Source organism: Macrobrachium nipponense, chromosome 21 (genome assembly GCF_015104395.2).
Source record: "Macrobrachium nipponense isolate FS-2020 chromosome 21, ASM1510439v2, whole genome shotgun sequence".
Lineage (NCBI taxonomy): Eukaryota > Metazoa > Arthropoda > Malacostraca > Decapoda > Palaemonidae > Macrobrachium > Macrobrachium nipponense.
Window position 1 is genome coordinate 73901498 of NC_087212.1, and position 22063 is coordinate 73923560.

Genomic DNA, 22063 nt, shown 5'->3' on the forward strand with positions numbered 1-22063 from the left:
AATACAAAAAAAGGCCTCTGAGAAATCCTTATACCTGAGTATTTTAAGTTTTTATCACAAAAAGTGCATTTAGTCATGAACAAAAAATACCATGATTAGGCAAATTTTTCACAAATAATGCCTATATATCTTCCATAGAGAGCCCTGCAAATCATGAGAATACAAATACAGGGGTTTGCTGTTATGTTCTTGAGCCACTCTGTACTTGGTGCTGTTGCCTGTAGACTAATAAATCAGTCTCTGCATATTAATATAATTGCATGCATGTAAATCATTACAGATTTATGCTCAGTATGATTATGAATTTAGAGTCTTTGAAGTTTAGTCAAATTTAATCATTTGCAAAGTTTTTTGAGATTTTATATAAAAGCAACCCAAAGTTAGTATAAAATGACAGATACATTTTAAATGTTGTAATAAGTAAATGAAAGTGAAACTAGGCATTAGGTTGGCATTTTTTCTTTGATACTTACTTGTTTATAAATATTAATTGGTGCTATTTAGTATGCACAAGTGTAGCACATTTCAATAATTCATTCCAGAAGAGGCGTCAAAATTATTCTTTTAGGAGATCTGAATTAATATTTTCCTTAAGAAATAACTGAAAATAGATTAATCCGTTCCTGACCACCCATTTTTATTGTAACCATGCCTTATTATACAAAACAGTACTCATAAATTACAATTAAACAAGTTCAGAGTTAAACAGATATCATATTAGACGTATACATATTTGTTATTTTTAAATTAGTATACTGTATAAAAAAACTGGCTTACATCCAGTGTGCCATATTACCAGTGGTTGACTGGTTACTACAGGCAGTCCCCGGGTTACGACGGGGGTTCCATTCTTGAGACGCGTTTTAACCCGAAAATCATTGTAAGCCGGAACATCGTCAAAAATCCTAAGAAAACCTTACTTTTAATGCTTTGGGTGCATTGAAAACTATGTAAACTGCATTCTTATTGCATTTTTCATCAAAAACCTTCAAATATTGATTATTTTGCATTTTTGGTGTCATATTTCTTGTAGGTGTCGTAACCCTGGAAAATGCGTCGTAACCCTGGAAAATGCGTCGTAACCCTGGAAATCTGATGAATATAATTGAAAAACGCCTCAACCTCAGAATGTCGTAAGCCAAACCCGTTGTAACCCGGCGACTGCCTGTATAGGCTAGCTAGTATACTACACAGAATGCAGAGTAATGGCTAAGCCCAAAACTTGTTGCTAACATAATAAAACATTGAAAAACAGGACTAACTATTACAGTAAATTATTAAAAATATTAAAATTAAGCTGAATTTATGTTTATCATAAAATACAAAAATTTGCCTACATAACGTCAGCAGCTTGTGGCATGAGCGGATGTAAACAAACCTGTGTACGTACGTGTAGTAGATTTTTCAATAAATGTTATACTACTGAAATTCTTTTCATATTTGTAAAATAGGGATGGGTCTTCTACGGTGGCAAATTACTAATCTCTTCTTTACCAGGAAGCTTAAAGCGTAATGATTGCGTTCACTACTGAACCGCAAACATACTAAACATTGATTTCACTTGCTAAGAAATTCACAATCTTGTGAAGAACAATCTGTGTCATAAAAGTCCATAATTATATAATAAAGTAGAATATTACTACTATGTAAAATATATGAAGACTTTCGAACACCGTTCTGTGTTTACGTCAACACCGAAATGGTGTCTGAAAGACTTTGTATATTTTTCATCCTTTACTATTAATAGGGGGCGCGGGCCATGACCTATCATTATAGAGCGACTCCTCTGAGGAGTAGCATACTGGTTGTATGTCATCGTGAGGAATCACCTTATAGGAAATCTCTACTGTTGAAGATGTATGTCTCCTGGGGAGCTCAAGGACTTCTCCCAGTTGTACAGTGGAATTACTTTGTTATGCAAAAGTTTACTGTAGGAGATTTTGGAGCAGTGCTGAGTTTTTATGTTTTAGGACATCCCCATGGGGTATCCTATAATCTTTTTGGTCTTTTGAAGATCTTCTTAGACCTCTTTTTGGTGACAGATTCTAGAGGTCTTCTATTCACTGTCCCAGAATTGTTCATTGTGTGGCGGGATCACAAGCTAAAAAAATAAAAAAACTCAAAACACATCTACTTACCAACTACTTGACACACTCAGGGCAAGGAGCTGCACCGTCCGCTGGATATGGCCGTTGTAACACAATACATACATGAAAAACCAAAAAAGGACAACAACCTCACAACAATTCAATAACTATACAACAAAAGACCACTGCACAAACAATCACTAACAACACCAAAAAAACAATAACACGACAGGTCAGTACACCACATACGACATCAATGAACCACAACAACTCACCAACAACACTCTACAACCCACAACTCCAACAATTCATCTACAACACAACAGAACTCACAAGCACAACAACCTTCAAATGTACAACATCAACAGTAATTCAAACAACAACTTCAAAAACACAAAATAACTGACCATCAATAATATTCAAGACTGCTGCCAAAAAAGTGACTCCCCACCACAGCCTCTGATCACAGACTGCCTCTCTGACTGACACGGCAACCGCACCAGCAGACAACCCAGAACTCATCAACAGTCAATACAATCGTTAACCATCCAGCCACCAATTATGCCCTCTCTCTCTCTCTCTCTCTCTCTCTCCTACAGAAAACCAAAAACATAAACATACTACACAATCTTAACAGCAAAACTCTCTCTCTCTCTCTCTCTCTCTCTCTCTCTCTCTCTCTCTCTCTCCTACAGAAAAACCCCAAAACATAAACATAACTACACAATCTTAACAGCAAAACTCTCTCTCTCTCTCTCTCTCTCTCTCTCTCTCTCTCTCTCTCTCTCTCTCTCTCTCTCTCTCTCTCTCTGAGCATGAAATAAAACAAACAGATCGTCCTTCCATAATGGGAGATGAAAACTCCTTTCTGCCGCCAGCTCCTCTCATTTGGCAGTCAAGGTGCACCAGTGTGTGGTAGACACTTCTGCGAGTCATAGTAAGCTACTTCCAGGCAGGAGGAATGTGGTGGCCAATGATCTAGCCATTGGAGTAAAGGCCTATGTGTGGAGTGGTTTTAGGGAAGATCCATGTTAAACCTCTTTGCCTCTCGCTTCAACGGGAAGCTGGAGGTCTTCTTCTTGGAGGCCTAGGATCCTCTTCCTCAGACAGAGGACGCTCTTCAGCATCCTTGGCACAATCTCCAGGTCCTGGTCAGAGTAGTCTGCTGGATCCATCAGGTCCTGGACAGGCTTGTGAGCCCCAGGAATTTCAGGGTTTCCTTGGTGGTTCCCAGAACTTCTGTATCTTCTGTCACCAGTTCTGAGAGAAATCCTCCATTGGGCCTTTCTTGCCAGCCTCATGTGGAAATGTTCCACCAGTCGATAAAATCTCTGTTGCTTCACGACTGGAGACTGTTGAGTATCTCCTGAAAGTGAGGGGGTTTTCGTGCAAAGCAGCCAGATGTCCAGCTACCTCAGGAGGTCCGTGTCAGCAGTTTACCAGGGCAAATGGGCCACCTACTATGGTTGGTGTCGTCGACAGTATTTCTCTCCACTCTGAATTTCAGTGAGCTAATATTGAATTTCCTTTTCTTTCACAGAAATGAAAAGATCTTTCCGTTTCAGCTTTCAGGAACTGTAGGGCCACCTTTGGGTTGATCCTGCTCCTGAAAGGCTTGGACATCTCTTCATCTTGGGAATTATCTGTGTTGTTCAGGAGTTTTGAACAGTCCTATTCATCAAAAGGAGCTCAAATATGCAATTTGTGATCTTACTCTGGTCATGAGTAGTCTCACTTAAGCTCCATTTAAACTACTACGTCAATCGTTGTCAGGGATCTGACCCTAAGACAGTTTTTCCTGTTTGCCTTGACTTCTTCAGAAAGAGAGAGTAACTTCATGGCAACACCCGGGTTGAGAGGTCTGTGGCCTTCGAATTTGTCCCGGATTTTATAGGTAAGACTCAAAATCCCTTGGTTCATGATGAAAAATTTGTCTTGTTTTCATTCTTCTCTGGAATGATGTCAAAGCTCTGCCCTGCTATCTAAGGATTCTCCACCTTAGACCTAGGTGTAGTTGACTTTGTGTTGACACTGTTCAGTCCAGAATGGAACTTTTCAAGATCTCCTTTTCATTCTGGCTGCGTGAGGTGGTTAAAAAGGCATACTCTTCCTCGGCAGTTAAGAACTTGTCTGTTCATAGGGTTTTGAATGCTGGCTCCTGGCTTCAGCAGACCATGTTCACTTCCTTTTTGTGAAGGACATTGCCCTTTCTTTTTTTTCTTTTTCTTTTTTTTTTGTGGGTTGGTCCAGTGGTGGCTGCCCATCAAGTTGTGTAACTCATCCAGTGCCCCCAGCGAGCCAGTTTGTATCTTACTTAAGATGATTGTGTGTGAGAGAGAATGAGGGAGATGGCTGGTCTCCTCCTTTTTCTTTTTCCCTTTTCTTCTTCCTAGCAGGTGGGTTTGAAGAATTTGACATGTCATAAGCTGGAACGGACTGCAGTTATTTGTTTGTTCCTATACAATAAACAAATCAGCTTCTTAGTAGCACTTACTCCTCTCTAACAAGGGGAGAGAGGAGCGATAACAAATCCCTGTGGCCTATGTGATTTGTTGCTTGAACAGACAGAATTCTCTTTACCTCCCACTAATGCAGTGAATCTGGACATCTTTCATTGTGTGTCATCCCAGAAGGTTGAGTTTTTAGATACTTGTTTATCTATTATCTCTTTAGAAATCGATCGTCGAGGAAGGATGGTCAGGCGGGCTGAACCCCCAGCCGGTTTAGGATACTTTTACCTCCCTCCAAGTATAAGTCTATCCTATTGTTAAGTCCAAAGGTTTGTTCTGCATATGAACAAATGACAAATTTTTAATCAATTTGTATCTTTCATAGATAACAAACCTGAGGTCTTAACGTTAACTGAACACTTCTAGCTGCCCCTTTCATATCCTGGGTTGGAAGAAAGACAGACACTTCACGAGGTTCCGAGCCTGGTCAGTGACCAACTTCCATCTCGTGTATGCATGAGTTGCCAGATACCACAGATTCCTTGTTTTACAATCTTTGATTCTTTTTAACCGGTTTCCAGCTTGGCACTAGAATATTATCCTATTGTTAAGACCTCAGGTTTGTTAACTATGAAAAATACAAATTGATTTAAAATTTGTCATCTTTATGACACACATCGCTCTCGCTACCAAACCTCAGAATGGTGTTCGAAAGTCTTTTATATTTCATATTTTACTATTAATCGTTGATTTTTAGGACACATTTTTCTCACTACCAAACCTCACACGTAAACATTGCATTTACTACAAAACGAGGATTGGTGCTTGGTTACACCATGGAAATCACGCAAGAGAGAAAACTTTGTGCATACCAAAATAATAGCATCGGGGTGATCAAGTTTTAAACAAAGCATAGTGACACCGCCACCAATGTTACCAGATGCAGTATAGCATCATTTGATGCTTTTAGCATAATTGAAGTAAATTTCATTGCGTAGCATAATATTTGGCATAATGACCCATTTAGCATAATTTTGTGAAGTTTGGCATAAACATACATAGTATCATTAAAAATAATAAACCTACCAGACTTATTTTGATAAAATAACTTACGTAATTTTTAATAAACTAGGTTTATCAGTTTGTCACATAAGAAAATCTGAACACAGGTTTGATGTGTCCCTCATACATACTGCCCAAGCATCACCAGTGTCCGTGTTTCATGATGTAAGTGCAAAACAAAATCCCAAAAATAATCTTGGAGAATGAACAAGACTTGGATAGAGAATGGCTTGTACTAATTAATTACAAGTGATGATATTGACAGTTTTCCTTATGAAAATTTCAACACAGAGTCATTCTGGGTTAAAGTTTATCTAAGTATAATAAATATCCTATTCTTTCAGTTACTCGAGCCTTGCCAACCATTACCATGCAGATTATGAGTGCATTTCTCCATGGTAAAAAAAAAATTAAATGTTTCATTAACAAATGAACTAATATGCAGTGAAGGTATAAAGAAATCAGGTGATGCACCAAATTTAATCCTTCCAAAGACATGCTGAGGACCATAAACAGATATTTCCTGTAACCACTAGGATTATCAACTTTCATATTTAACAAGGAAAACTTTTAGTTGGTATTATGTACTACCTGTATGTAGGTACCCTTTTAAATCATTGGTTTGAAGGAGAGTTTCATTAGTGTCTTTACAAAAATCAAGTTTATTTTATCACAACTGTGCTTGTCATTTCCTGTTGATTTAATTTCCTATTTTTCATAAAATGATAACTTTTTGTTTGGTATCCAAATCCAATACCTTTCAGACATGTCTCTAATAAAAGAAATATGTAGTACACATAATAAAAATGTCAAATGTGTATTAATGGCCAGTTGTATTAATATGTTATATATTTATATTACTGTGAAAATAAAATATTAATTTAGCATAACATAAGCACAGTTTTGTCATTCCACTAGCACAATTTTGATACACTTAGCATAATTTCCCATAGAGTGTAGCATCAAATAAGAAAATTATATTGTTAGCATAAAATTAGCATAACTTTGTCATCCCACTAGCATAAATTTGATAGATCTAGCATAATTTCATATAGAGTTTAGCATAAAATGGAGTGAGATCTAAGCATAATACGTATTAGCATAATTTTGATAGATTTAGCATAATTTCATATACAGTTTAGCATCAAATGGGAAGTGAAAAATAAATTTGTATATTAGCATAATTTTGTCATCCTACTAGCATAATTGTGATAGACTTAGCTTAATTTTATATAAGGTTTAGCATCAATTGGGAAGTGCAATCTAAGTTAGCATAACATAAGCATAATTTTGATATATTTAGCCAAATTTCCTGTAGAGTTTAGCAACAAATGGGAAGTGAGATCTAAGTTAGCATATAATCACTGGACACAGTAGCATTTCCTCTTGGATCACCCCTTACAAAGTCCTTAAGAGAGGGAATGGAAAAGTCACCAAACATTGGGTCATATGTGGAGAGATTCTGGGTCTTGGCTACAAACTCTGGAAGGAATGTAAACCCCAATTCAGTCCAACCATGGGTATTAGTGACCTCATACAAAAGGGTGTGTATTTCTCCCACCCTCTTTGCAGATGCTAAAGCCAAAAGGAACGCTACTTTCAAGTCTCAATCAGTTCATATGGAGACTGTCAAAGATGACAGAACCTTGGTGACATTCCACTAAGGTGGTTTAAAAGCCCAGGATGAGCAATGTATTTTGAAGTTTTTCAGCAAGTCTGAGAATTCCCTTGATGTTAACAATTTTATGCCCCTTGCTTTAAACGCTTTGGAGAGGGCAGCCCTGTATCCTTTAATTACTGACACAGAGTGGTGGTTCTTATTTCTTAGAAAAAGGCTGTTTTGAGGGGATGTAGTTTCCTCTCACTACACCAACCCATGAAGACTTTTCACTTCCCCTGATAGAGATTGAGAGAGGATTGTCTAACAGAGCTGGCGATGACTGTTGCAACTTTTCTTGAAAAAACCTACCTTTCTGAGCAGTTGCTGAAAAGCCTCCATCTGTGAAGTTGAAGGGAGTTGTCTTGGAATGTCCATTAACAGGTGGAGAAGATCTGCACATCACCCTGCTTGTGGCCATTTTTGGAGCTATTAATGTCATCCTTAGGCCCAGGGAAATGAACATGTTTATTAATCTCTGGATCTGGCTGAACTGGGGAAGCTACATTCATAAATGTCCATTGTACCACTACAATGTTCTGGTCATCAGTGTCAGTCCCTTGAGTTCTCACCATTCATGAATCTTTACTGCTAATTGATTAAGAACTCGAGAGATCATTTCCCCTTGCTTCTTTAGGTACGTGCAACAACTGAGGTGTTGTTTGATGTGCCCCTGGCATTCCTTTCCAAGCCACTGGCTTGACACACTGTGGGCGCTTTTCAGGTTACACAATTGGAGCAGGATACTAATGGGAACAGATTTGAAGGATCAGTGAATTAAACTAAGATAATCCTTAACCCAATTTACTCTTAAAATTACAGCTCAACTTTAGATATATTATCCTTTGATGCCTAACTTAACTTTACCCAACCACTTGCAAATCCAAACTTAATTCATTAATCCTAATATTGCATCAATACTGCTTGGATTTTTAATTTCCTTGCATCAGCAGCTCCTTCTGCAGAGAGCCTCTGGTTGTCCTTTTCTGATTCCTGAATCGACCTCCCTCAGTACCACTGGGGAATCACAACCAACTAGCAAAACACTCTTACTTTACTCGAATAGCGCAGGTGAAGAGGAGTCTCAGCTCTCACTCATTCCCATTCAATACAAGTATACTGCAATGGAAAAAAAAAAAAACAATAATAATAAAAAATCCCTCACCCACAAGAACAACACAAATATAATAAAACTAGTTTAAAAATTGCCTAACCTAATCAACCCAACAAAGTATTTATAATCAAACATTCATTCACATTCACACATTATTATACTACCACACTCCCCCTGACTAAAATAAAGGAAGTCTCATTTCTTTTTTTCCTAAACTCCCTTTCTAATTACCCCACTGTACTATGGAATTGGACCTTGACTTCGGGTCCTTGGTCTCTCATACATTACCTCATGTTTAGTGACTTCTACTCCAGCCACATCAGACTTATCTAGCTTTGGTTCCAAACTACTTACACCAAGCTCATTCAAACTCTAGAGACTTATGTCAGCTTCAGCTTCACCAACACCTGACATGGCTGCTATCATCTCTTCCATATTCTCATTTATTTCTGCCACACTTTGCCTCATGCTATCCAAAGTGTCTCCATTTACACTTTCCAGTACCTCTAACTCTTTCTCACTCACACTCACTCCCACATTCACTCTTTCCATATGTTCAGTCAAAAGGGAACTCGCACACACTATATGTACTATCCTCTTCACAAATTGGCATTGCTTCCAATTCACCCAACTCTTGCATATCCTCAAACACATCCCTTGTACTCACCAAGTTCACTCCTTCCACATTCCATTCAAATCTTTCAAAATCAATTACTACTACCAAACAACTTCGCAAGGGTATTTTCACTTCTTACACCTATTGGCTTTTCAAACCCCTCAAAATTAAGGAACCCATCTCATGTACTCACTGCAAACAACTCTGTAAATGTACTCTTACTCTTCCTAAACCTCTTTTTAGGTTTTCTCTTATGTTCTACTAACAATAATTGTTTATTTACCCAATTTATGTCTTCTATTTCTTCATCTTCCTTTTCCTTTTCCTCCCTTAATAACTTCCTAATGGGAAGCTCTAATATGTATTTTGGTGGTTCTTTCCATCTCAACTGATTATGATATGCTGGTATTACTCTTACATTTCCTTCTTCATTCCTGTCTTCTAGCACGTAACTCAATCCATTGGACCAAGCTGTTTTCACTACATAAGGACCTTCAAACTTCTCACGCATCTTACTCATTGTCAATCTTCCCTTCTCAACCACTTCCTTCAACACCTTATCACCTACTCTGAAACTCACAAATCTTTCATTTGCCTGTCCCCACACATCCCGCTCATCCTCATTCAAATCCAACCTCACTCTCACGTACCTCTCATAATTCATCACGTACTCACTTGGAGGTATACCCGTGCTTTTATATACATAATGACCCATACATCACTACAACTCTTCCTAACAACAAATCCCATTCATTGTCTATTTGTCAATATTTGTAACATCTCACTCAGAGTCCTTATGGTTCATTCTGCCAATCCATTTGCACTTGGCATACATGTAGTTGTTACTAAATGTTCAATGCCCCAATCTCTCAACATTCTGCTCAAAAGGTTTACCAACAAACTCCAGCCCATTATCACTCGACATTCTTACCGGCTTCCTCACACATGCTGGCAACAAGACCATACTGACTACTCTTGCAACATTCTCACGTCTTATTCTTCATAGATGCACAACTTGCAAACTTTCTCTTATAATCTACCATAACAACTGCTCCTACATTTCCTCTTACAGTCACTGGCAAAGCTAGACAATCAATTGCTACCAACTCAAAAGGTTCCTTCATACTCAACTTAAAAACAGGTGGGGCTAGCTTACATTCTGATACTTTCCCTTCTGACATTCTTCACACGTAACTGCCACATCCATACAAATTTTCCTTAATTATGGGGAAAACAGACTTTCTTTCATACACTCAATCAACTTAAACTTCCCTATATGTCCATATTTCTCATGAACTAACATGCACATCCCCACTGTTCTGCTCATTGAGAACACTGAAACATACATAAACTCTCCCATCTTCTCTCTTGAAAAATGCACCACACCTTCACACACCACAAACTTCTCAGTAAACCACATCCATTTACTCAACAACAAAGGTCATCTTTTCCCAGGTACTCCCTCTCAAATACACCTTCTCAATTCACTCACCACAAAACAATGCTGCTGCATCTCCTCAATATCCTCTGTTGTTAGCAATTCATTCTCACTCTTATCCAACTCAACTATATCCTCCTCACTCAGACTTTTACTAATCACTCCCACAAACCTGGCTATGCTTACTGCCTCACTTTGAATTCTCCCTACTACAACCTCATTTTTCAACAGAAGTCCTTTTCCAACATCCACTACCAATATATTCTTCCTCAAAAAATCCATCCCAAACAGGAAACATGGCATTTACTCATCTCCAAGTACCACAAAGCATGCTTCCACTTCAATCTCTCCACACTTTACTTCTTCCCATCAAACGGACTATCCTACTATACCTGCCACTGACACATTCAATGCTCTCCTTTTAACATTCCAACTCACTCTCTCAACATCTCTTAATCACACGCGCATTCACCAATGATATTTGGGCTCCCGTGTCAACCAGACCACAGTACTGGCCTCCACCGACATCAACTCCCACAATCATTGCTTTTCCTCTCTGGTGTGCACAATGACACTTATCCCTTCGGCCAACCAAGCATGCTTGACTTACATCCTTACTACTATCTAACACTTCCAACAACTCCAATGTTCTATCTTTAACATTTTCCTCCTTTTCATACTCCCATTTAGAATTCTTTTTCTCTACAACCCAATTATAGTGTACCCACTTAAACACTGCAAATGCAACTCACGCTTGCTCTTTTTCACTCTCTCATGCTGACACACTATAGGTTTCTCACCCCCAACATGCACAGACATAATCACCCTATAGTACTTCTTACTTACAGCCACCAAAAGCTCCTGCAATGGGGCCACTCTGGGACACAGCATAGCTCTCGGACTCTTCTGATACCGCTCAACATTTGATATTCCCAAACATCCAGACCTCTTGCAAACTTCCTCAATTACCTCAGCCCTCAGTTCATTCATACTTCCAGGCACCCGCACCTTCAAACCTTCATCTACCAAATCGTTTAACCCGTACCACATACTTTCAAATGTTGAGTCACCACCTCCTCTACTCTCAGGAGCCCCAACCAATCTTCTCGGCAGATACTCTGGTCTTGTGTCTTATATGGTTTCTTCCTTCCCATCCCCAGGTAGTCTAGACATCATGTCTGCAACAACATTCCTCTTACCTGGGATGTACTCCTCAACAAACTCAAAATCACTCAAATCCTCTACCGTTCGTGCAATCCTGGCATCAACTCCTTTCATTCTTTGTAGATATACTAGAGGTTGGTGGTCTGTACACACCACCAACCTCACACCATACAGAAACGGTCACAAAGTTTTCACACACAATCGCAACGCAGCCAACTCTCTCTAAACAGTTGAGTACTTTCACCATCCTTACATCCCACCTCATAACTGTACTCTTCCTACAGCCTGTCCACTCTGACAATGGCTTTGCAGTTCCCGAAAATCTTCCACAAACTTTCTTCCAAACTCGATCAATCCCAAAAATCCATGCAACTCTCACACAGTCCTAGGTCAGGGAAAATTTCTCACTCTCTCAAACTTCTCTGCCTTTCATACACCAGACTCACTCACCTTATGGCCCATAAACTCCACCTCATCTATGAACCACTCACACTCACTTTGGCTTCCACCCCCACTTCCTCTAACTTCTTCAGTACTGCTTGCACCAACCTCTTATGCTCTTCTACAGTCTTAATCACTATCAAAATGTCGTCAAGAAACACCAGCACATTCTCACGGGAAAACCACTCAGCACAACATTCATCACTCTCTGAAATGCTGCTGGCGCATTCGCCAGGCCAAAACTAAGATTGCAGAACTGATACTGCTGCTTAGTAGTTGAGAAAGCAGTTATGGGTCCACAATCCTCAGCCACTGGCATCTGATAGTAACACCTTACCAGATCCATCTTACTGAACACTTTCACACCATGCAAGCTGTACACACATGTGAAATCTTTCCTTCACGGTTACCTCATTTACTCTCCGATAATCAGTACACATTCGCAGTCTCGTATCCAATCAGGCTTTCTTACCGGCACAATTGGACTATTCCAAGCACTCTTACTGGGTTCAATCACTCCTATCCTTTCGAACTCTTCACACCGCCCTTCTCATGTTACCGGAGCCGGGAAATGTCAGGGTCTCTGGTAAATCAGTCAGTCGAATACAGAACTCTGGCAACCTAGCTGTCCCAAAGTCATCACTTTGACTCAACACACCAACAACAACACTTACACCTGCTCTTTCTCTTTCTCATTCAACCTCACCTTTTCCCTAAACTTTTCTTTTCTCCACTCGTGTGACCTTTCTCCCTCACCCATCACATCATACCCCCTAACATGCTTAACATAACTCAAATCGACTACACTTCTCAAACTTCCCAAACTATCACCCAGATGTGTGCCTCTCCACGTCTTTTTCACATCACCACACACCTGTACACAATACTTTGGGTCTTTTGCATCCATAATTCCATCGAACACGTGCAACCCGCCTTATCTCATAACATGCAGAGCTACCATCCAACATAATTTTTCACACAGACTCTCTTGTGTCGACTCCAACATTTGTTCTCCAGCCTACTCTCACACTCCACACACTTTCCAGATCTCTTGGCAATTGGATGTTCTCCATTGCATACACCTCTACCCAGAAACCATCTTCAAACTTACTTGTCCATCCTCCTCCACATTAAACTTCACACTTGTTTCTTTCTCCATTCATATTTCTACCATTCTTGCTCTGGGTACAACTTTACCCTGTTTTTCTTCAAAAATGCATACCCCAGCAACAAATCATACTTCTCATTCACTCTGTCCACGATGTGAAAATCCTCCTCCTCCAGCCTTATCCCTGCAGCCACAACTGACTCAACAAACCTTGCATACACCTTCACTTCTAACCCTCCAATCCCTGTTACATATCCAGCACATTCCTGACTCTGGCCTACATTTTCTTTTACGTATTTTCTCATATGCATCTCTGAAAATCAAATTTCCACTATAACCAGTATCAATCAACGCTTTCAATAACATGACACCACATTCTACTCTAACATACAAACAACGATCTACTCATTCTCCAAAACAGATGTTCCCACTTACAAATCCTTCTTTCACATGCAACACATCTATCCCTTCTATACCAGAGGTCTCACCACAGTAAACCCCATTCGTAATTAGTTTCCCTGGGGTTGTGGTTTGCTGTGACAGACTTCCTTCATGTGACCATCCATTCCACAGCCTTCACACTTGCTCAAAGGGCTCTTACATGTCTGGCAAAATGCCCAATCATTCCACAACTCACTCCTACTCTCCTTCCACTTGGGCAGTCTCTCACACAATGTCCCATCTTTCCACAGCCAAAACACTTCAGTTCTTTCACTTGAGGACATTGAATCAACATGTGTCCTTTCTTTCCACAATATAACACTTGTCATTAGCCCACCTGCTATCTGCTTTCACATGTCCAGTCCTTTTACACCTGAAACATACTTTAATAACACCGTTCACATTTCCATTCACTCTACCCACACTTCTACTCCTAATCCGTTCTCGGCTTCTACTCCAACTCCTTTTTTTCCGCCATTTCCCACATTCACTCGCACATTCAACTCTTTCCACCCAGTCTCTCTAACATTACTCCAGCAAGGCTTTCATTACACTGTCTCTCACTTTCCATAACATCCTTGTACATCCTTCCGCTCACCCCCTCAGACCCAACATGCATCTCTTTCGATTCATTCTCCATCCACTAATAGATCCTCCAGTATCTCCAAAACATCCTCCTAACTCAAACTTTTTCCTGACCACTGCTTCTGATCCTTCTGCTTTTCATTGAGGGTCACCCTAATTTTCTCAGGGATGGTAGCTAAAAACTTCCTCATAAAATGTTTATTCTCATCAATCCCTTCCTCCCCATACTTTGTTCTTGCCAATGACTCCAGCCTATGGGCATATAACCCCACTTCTCCAGCCTTCATTTTTGCTTCCTTAAATCCATCGTCCTTCTTGTACACTACATTCCCTTTCATTCTTTTCACCTGCCCATCCACTCTTGCTTTTACTGCCTTGTACCCCAGATCACCCTCATACATACTCATAGCACATTTTCAACCGCCTGTCCAAGAATTCACCAAGCCGCTTCATCTACACACTGCCACCATACTTTTGTTTACAGTACTTCTCAATATTACTGTCTTCCCTATCACTTGCATACTCATACTTAACTTCCCCACCTCAGGGATTTTCTCCTTTGCACCCTTAGCCTCAGCATCCTCACTTCCCTGCCTAACACAGGGCTCAGTCTTAGCCACTTCAGCCAGTTTCTTTCCCATCTCACACATTTTTCTATCCATCACCTCCATTCTGGCAAATAACCTGCTTTCCCTTTCCTGGGTTGCAACCAGCTGTTCTTGAATGTTAATTACCAGGGACATCAGCCTATCAGACCTTGCTCCCCTTCACCCATCCCAACACTTTCCAAACCTGCTCCTGCCGTCATAATCTCCATTATGTTACGTGGAGTACCGGAATCGAAAAACAATGTAAAAGGTTGATATTCTAGATTAACTGCGTGTAAAGTAGGGTGTAATTCACCAATACTAATGATAGCATGAATTCTATGGAAGTCTACAGGATCCTGGAAGTGGTTGTGTAGTTCGTAGGAAAATTGTGTGTTTCACATAAGTCTTCTCTCTCTCTCTCTCTCTCTCTCTCTCTCTCTCTCTCTCTCAGTGGTATTTGATTTGCTTTGGAGACTCGGAAATTTTGGGTGACTTTGATTGGTTTGGCTAGACGGATTAGGAACAGTTCCCTGAAGACCAATTTGCTTGTTTCTGATTCTGCACTGTGTTGCCTTGCATTTGTTTCTTTTTATAGTTATGTGGATATTTCTTATTATCATTTGCAACATGCTGTGTATTTTTAGCATTACCCTGCATATGGTTGCGCGCATTACAATGAGCATATGCACGACTCGTGCTACATATTATGAATGGAGCAAAAACACGTGCAGCAATCGTTCATCATATGCCCTGTTCATTTACAGTTAAAACAAGTTATCGCGACCGTGTTACTGCTAACTACATTTACCTTCTGTGGTTTATTTTCATTCTTTGAAAAAACTTTGACAAGAGAGGGGTCTAAATCTGCACATTTAGACATATGTATCTTAACTTGTTTGTACATGTCCAATTCTGTACTGGCGGGCGTTAGCTCTTCATCAAAACACAGTATCAAGGCTTCTGGCAACATAGCTGTTATGAAAGTTAAGTATATAAGCCTGACAAAATCCTTTATAGCTCTCTCCTTGCCATCAACCAAATTTGATTGATTAAATTGATCCATGTATTGATTCAGACAGTCTGCAAAAAGTGCCACTCTATCAACCAAGCTAAGATGAGTCATAGAGACAAGATTATAGATATTGCGTAATGCTAAAACTTCATCCAATTGCTTCCTCACTGCCATATACTGAGCTAGTTTAACTTTAAATTCCTCCCATGTTTTTGCCTCTCTAAAGGAAACACCCCTAAGATATGACCCTGCATCCCCTTTTGCAAAATCAATGAAGCTTTTAGCTTCCTGAAGTTGTAGGGAAGGCAATGATATACATTTAGCTTTCAAATAAGCATGCCCCCCGAGGAAGCTGCGTTAGTCATTTTTGGATTTGTTTTCTTACAATCACTACGCCTATTGGCAACCCTGTCAAAGTACCTATACGAATAAACATGTCCACTACGTAAACGCGTAACCTATGTAAAACACAATGTCGAACAGAAATAATATGGTTTCACAAAAATGACAAAGTTAGGCACATAAGATATGGTAAAATATTTCAGTAATACCTCTGAAAAAGAAGGATTGGCTTAAATGACAAAGATAAAATCCTGCAAGGAAATGTTAGTAAAAATGGTAAAGATAGATCCCTCCAAGAAAAGTAAGATTATCAGTAGTCTCCTAACTCACCCAGGAACAGCGATCTGTCGACCTGTGAGGGATGGCTCGAACAACTATGTCTACTCAATGAATGAATAAAGTAGGTGTACTTACCTCAGTTATATGGCGATTCCCTGATGTTGTTATGTGACGTCATGGGTCAGCTGGTGTCTGCCCTTGGCTCACTTGCAATGACACAGATTGAAGGTTCGTGCGATAAGTTTGTAGAACAGCTGATTTCCGTTCCAGTGCTATGTTGATGGTACGTTGCGGGAGTCCTGTATGGCGAATGTTATTGAAGTTTCACAATATTGATGAAGGCGAGCTTATGATGACGAAGCCATTTGATATAACGTATGGCTAATATATTTTAATATAGCTGGATTCACTCCAAGGAAGGCGTTGTAGGGTACGTTGATGTCTCGTGGCACTGCAACGCCGCAGCCTGTCGTACGATGCAGTCGTCTGTGGCTGTTTGAAGATTCTTCCGTTTTGACATTGTAGAAAGTTTCCATTATATGATAAAGTGTTTATATCTGCTACCAACTATGTACCCCCTTTAGCTGCCACCATTAAAATAAGTTAGCTGCCACCATTAATATAAGTAGGACCTGGATACAAGCAGGCCTACGTGGGTACTTTTGATTCGCTGAAGCGAATAGCGGTTGGTTAGGAGAAGGTTCACAGAGCCCCCTCTCTCTCTCTCTCTCTCTCTCTCTCTCTTTTTCTATACAGGTAGGAAGATATATTCTGAACTCTAGCTTCATGTTACTTAAGTTGATGGAGGGTATGTCGTGGAAACAGGTAGCGAAAATATATATACGTATTCTTCAAAAAGTTACATCGTGAGATAGCTTTGCAGAGAAGAGTTGGATGTCTATATCAGACAATAGGAGAAGAGGAAGTGATCTCTTACAGATTGATTTACAAAGCAATAGGCTAGCAAACCTAACAAAACATACATGTGTACGAACGAACACTTCTTTTTTTAGGTTAAGACACATCATCATTTCAAGTTTTCATGAGAGCCAAAAGTAGGTTCCCACCGAAGTAGGTTGACGTTCGAGTTTTCTATTTATGCTTAGCTAAGCTTCACATGCACCCTGTGACTGTGGTTTTTTGGCAGACTTTCCGGGTAGACCCCTGACCTGATTACGTTTTATACATTGCTTCTAAGGAATGTCCTACATTACTTTTATCATATAATATTCATTACACATTGTGTACCCCAATCTTATTCTAATCGAGCCCCATGTTGGGTGTCAGAATTATGTGGGGGGTTTTCAGGTTACACAATTGGAGCAGGATACTTAATGGGAACAGATTTGAAGGATCAGTGAATTAAACTAAGATTTTCCTTAACCTAATTTATTCCGTAAAATTACAGTTCACAACTTATAATCTAATCTTATCCTCTAATGGCTAACTTAACTTTACCCAACCACCTGCAAATCTAAACTTAATTCCTTAATCCTAATATTGCACCAATACTGCTTGGACTTTTAATTTCCTTGTCAGCAGCCCCTTCTGCAGAGAGCCTCTGGTTGTCCTTTTTGACCTCAGCGCCACTGGGGAATCACAACCAACTGGCAAAACTCTTACTTTACTCAAGGAGCGCTGGTGAAGGGGAGCCTCAGCTCTCACTCATTCCCATTCAATACAAGTACTGCAATGAAAAAATGAAAAGACCAATATTCGTTCACATTCACACATTATTATACTACCACAAGACCTTCCATTTAGGGGGGCACCCCAGCCCCTTCAGGATGCATCTAAGAAGACTAACATCTCTGGGGGCTGACTGGGCAGACTGGCTTAGTTGTAGTCCCCATAGATGATTCTGTGGATCCTTCCACCACTGAAGGTTTTGTGTGTTCTTTTCTGTTACTAATACTATGAGGTTTTCTCTAGCTTTAATTGAACCTTGCTCTTTTTTTTCAAATTCCACTGCAAGGAACCAGTTTTCCCAAGGACACCAAATGTCCTATCAGGATTTGCCATTTATTTTTTGGTTGTCAAAGTTTGGAGAGGATCAGGTTGGATATTTCCAGAAACTTGGAAATCCTCTCCTGAGATGGGTAAGCCTTTGCCTTTTCTGTACCAATTATCATCCCCAGGTATCTGAGTGGGAATGAGGTCTCACTTCTTGAGGTTAACCAAAATTCCCAGTCTTGCATAAATCTAAGATTAAGTCCCTGTCCCTATGGACTTGTTCTTCTGTTTGTAATTAGTTTGCAGTTTTCATAGCCAACAAACCTGGGGTTTTAACAGTAGTCTTCTATGACCCCTATGGGGATACAGTGAACCCCTCGTATTTGCGTACTCCGGATTTGCGGATTTCTCTCTGGAACGTATACCCCCATTATTCACGGAAAATTCGCCTATACCCTGTATTTTTCTATAGGAAATATCCACAAATTTCAGTTTTATTTTTTTTTATCAATTTCATCATAAAATGCACTTTTTGTGATAAAATTATAAAAAAAAAGGTATAAACATTTTTAGTGGGGTTTTCTTGCGTTTCAACTAACAAAATAGGCAGTTTTAAGTGTTAATATAGGGGTTTCGACTATTCACGTATTCTAGCTATTTGTGGGGGATCCAATACACATCCCTCGCGAATACTGGGTGAACACTGTAGAGGCCTTGCCAGGTCCAAGACAAGATACTAAGGCCTTGTTTGAGCTTCCCTTGTCAGGGCATGCTCTGTCTATCTTGCAGCGTGTTAATGCCTTGGTTTCGGACCGGGATGGCTCTCTGCACTCCAATAGGTCCTCGAAGTTCCTCTCCTCTTGTGAGGCATAGGAAGTATTATACCACCACTGTGGTTTAGCTGATGCCCTGTCACCTTAATTCGGACGTGATTCATCTTAAGCCTGGTTTGACCCTGGATCAGGTTAGGTCTGAAGGACTCTCATTTCTCCTCAAGAGGCTTGGCTATAGAGGCTGCTGCTTCTACAATCTTCCAGACTGTGTCCTGGTTGGACACAGCGTCGGATCGCTCTAAGGGAGCTTCAGTCAGTTCTTCTTCCTTTGTCAGGCTATTGCAGGCTGGGGCTAAGGCCATTTTGTATCAAGGCTATCTTAGTGCAACTTTGTGGCCCAACCTCCTCCTGGCTAGGAGGGACACGGCTTTGTCGAAGGTGGTGGGGTCAGTGGATTCAGTGTCTTATCAGCCGTCCAAAATGGGGATCTCCTTAAGTCCCAAGAACTCATTTAATCCAGGTATTATTGTAAATAAATATCTCTCCTGTTAGCCAATTCTGAGACTAGTTGAAAGATACTGGTGAACATTTTTGGGAGTTGCCGCTAGGTTGAAACTGCCTTGAACTGGTTGGTGGCCTTTCCTGAGACAAATCTTAGGAACTTCCTGAGGAAGGATGTATTGGGATGTGGAGATATGCATCTTGAAGATCTAAGGATACCATGAAATGTCCTCCTCTGATTGCTGCCAGGACTGTTTGAGGTGTTCCCATCTAATGGGAGTTAGGTCCAGGTAGCTGTTCAAGGTTGACAGATCTGTGATGGGTCCTCAACCCCCCAATGCTTTCTCTAACAGGAAGAGATGCCTGTAGAAACCTGAGTGTTGTCTTTCACTATTCCAGTCCCCTTGTCTAGCATGTCTTGAACTTCTTGTAGAAGTGCTCTTTGCTTGGTGTAGTCATTCTTGTAAGAGGGGAACATGAGTGGAATGGAAATCAACAGTGGTTTTTGACTGAGGGAGGATGTATCCTTTCCTGAGAGTTTGTACAGTCCAATCCTCCACTCCAGCCCTCTGCCACACAAATTACTTGGTCCCCAGGCAGCCCCTCACCCTGGTCTGTTGTAGTGGATGGGGGAACATTTGTGTGTCATCTACAGGCAGTATAGGCAGGGGCTCCATTCTCAGCAGGGTGCTCCAACACTTACAAGTGTAGTAAACTTTCCACTTATGAGAAATGAAGCTGCTCTTGCCTCAAATGGGACACTGACCAGATCAGGGAATGGTGTAGTAGATGGGGTATGAAGCTGAACTCCAGCAAAACAAAAGCAGTACAGCAAAACAAAAGCAGTACTGATCAGTAGATCTCGTACAGATTTCCCACCCCATCCTCCCTTTCAGGTGGATGGAACTTTGCTGAAAGAGCCTGAACTTTAATTATTCTTAGTGTAACTTCTGACTTGCATCTAACTTTGAGAAACATGTAATTAAAGTTTCAGCAAATGCTGCACAATAGTTAGGAATCGTAAGGCCTCATATATTTATAAGTGATTAAATCTGTGAAACCTGTTTTAGGTTATTTGTACGGCCTCTACTAGAATACTGCTCTCTGGTGAGGATGTCTGCTTCTGCCAGAGATTTATCCCTTTTAGATAGTGTGTTCCATGGTGGTATGTTTCTGTTTCCTAATACATAGCAGTAGTTATGACTTGGACCATCGATGGATGGTCTTGTTTGTCACTTTTTCATCAGTTGCATTTCAACAGAGATCTTTCACATTCAGATCCTGATTCCCTTTATCTGCCAAGAGCAACCAGATTCACTGAAATGCAACACTAATATGCAGTAAATGTGACTCACTGTCAAACTTCAAAGTTCCACAGGTCCTTTATTCCTCACACTGTTGGACTGTAGAACAGCCTCCCAGGGGAAGTCGTGCAATTTAAACTTCAGAAGTTCAAGCGAAGGTGCAAAACATAACTACCCCAATACTATTCTCCTTTCATTTTAATATATGTATTTATCTATTTGTTAATTTATTAATGTATTCTTCCCTTTATTGATAAGTAGGGTCTCTTTCTGTATACATATTTCCCTTTACTATGGCATCTTACTTCTTCTTAATGAATATCATACTCTTTGGTAGCTTGAAATTCAAGTCAGTGGCCCCTACGGAATGAGGAATGCCGTCCAGCCTCACCTTCCATCACATTAGAAGAGTTGCCACAGCCAACATCCATTAACAACATTCCAAGGTCATCAACTTTTGGTTCATCCTTTAAGGGGGAAGAAGGGAAAGGATGAAAATAGTAGAAAACTCCCCCACTAACATCGCCCACCTCTTCCTCGCTCCTCAGGAGCCCCACCACATCATCAAGGTGCCAAGCCATTGGTGGGGTTTCAAGGCTGAAGAATGCCCTGGCTCTAGCACAGATCATTCTAGTGATAAATGTTCCGTGGAGTCCCAAAAACTGCATGAAGGTTTCAATGGCTCCCTAAATCTTTTGCATGGCACTGGGGGAGAGCGGACTGGGTCCGAAACAGGTCTTTTCAGTGGCTCTGATTCATCACTAAAGCGCCACTGGCGCCTATTCTCAGAGCTGGATGCCTTGGAACTCGAGGACAACCTGTGCGCTTTCCTCTGGATGCCTTTCCAGTGGCCATCCTCCACTGCTTTACTAAACTTTTATTGTCTTCCCTATCCATAATGACATGCACTGAACTTGTGAGTCATTGTATCAACAGTCAACACCATCTTAGCATTGAAATCACACACAATTTTTGTTTTGTGGCTGGCAAGGGGATAGAGATCAGAATATGGGGAGCTAGGTAAAGGAGCAGGTTGTTGAAGTACTGGGAACAGGTGACAAGTGGGAGCAGGCATGGAAATGCTAGGTTTATCCACAGAATACATACTAGGTTTATCCACAGAATACTTAACAGAATTATCGTAAT

The 22063-nt window shown here is 40.4% G+C and overlaps 1 protein-coding gene across 2 annotated transcripts in view; it reads left to right on the forward strand.

The window, feature by feature from the left end:
- The window catches only part of LOC135198171 (transforming growth factor-beta receptor-associated protein 1-like), a gene marked incomplete in the record, with an annotated part of 193866 nt that overhangs the window by 168917 nt on the left and 2886 nt on the right, over positions 1–22063 (forward strand). Inside the window, 1 exon segment of one of the 2 annotated variants that reach the window (XR_010310740.1) lies at positions 5944–6196. 2 annotated transcript variants of the gene reach the window in all.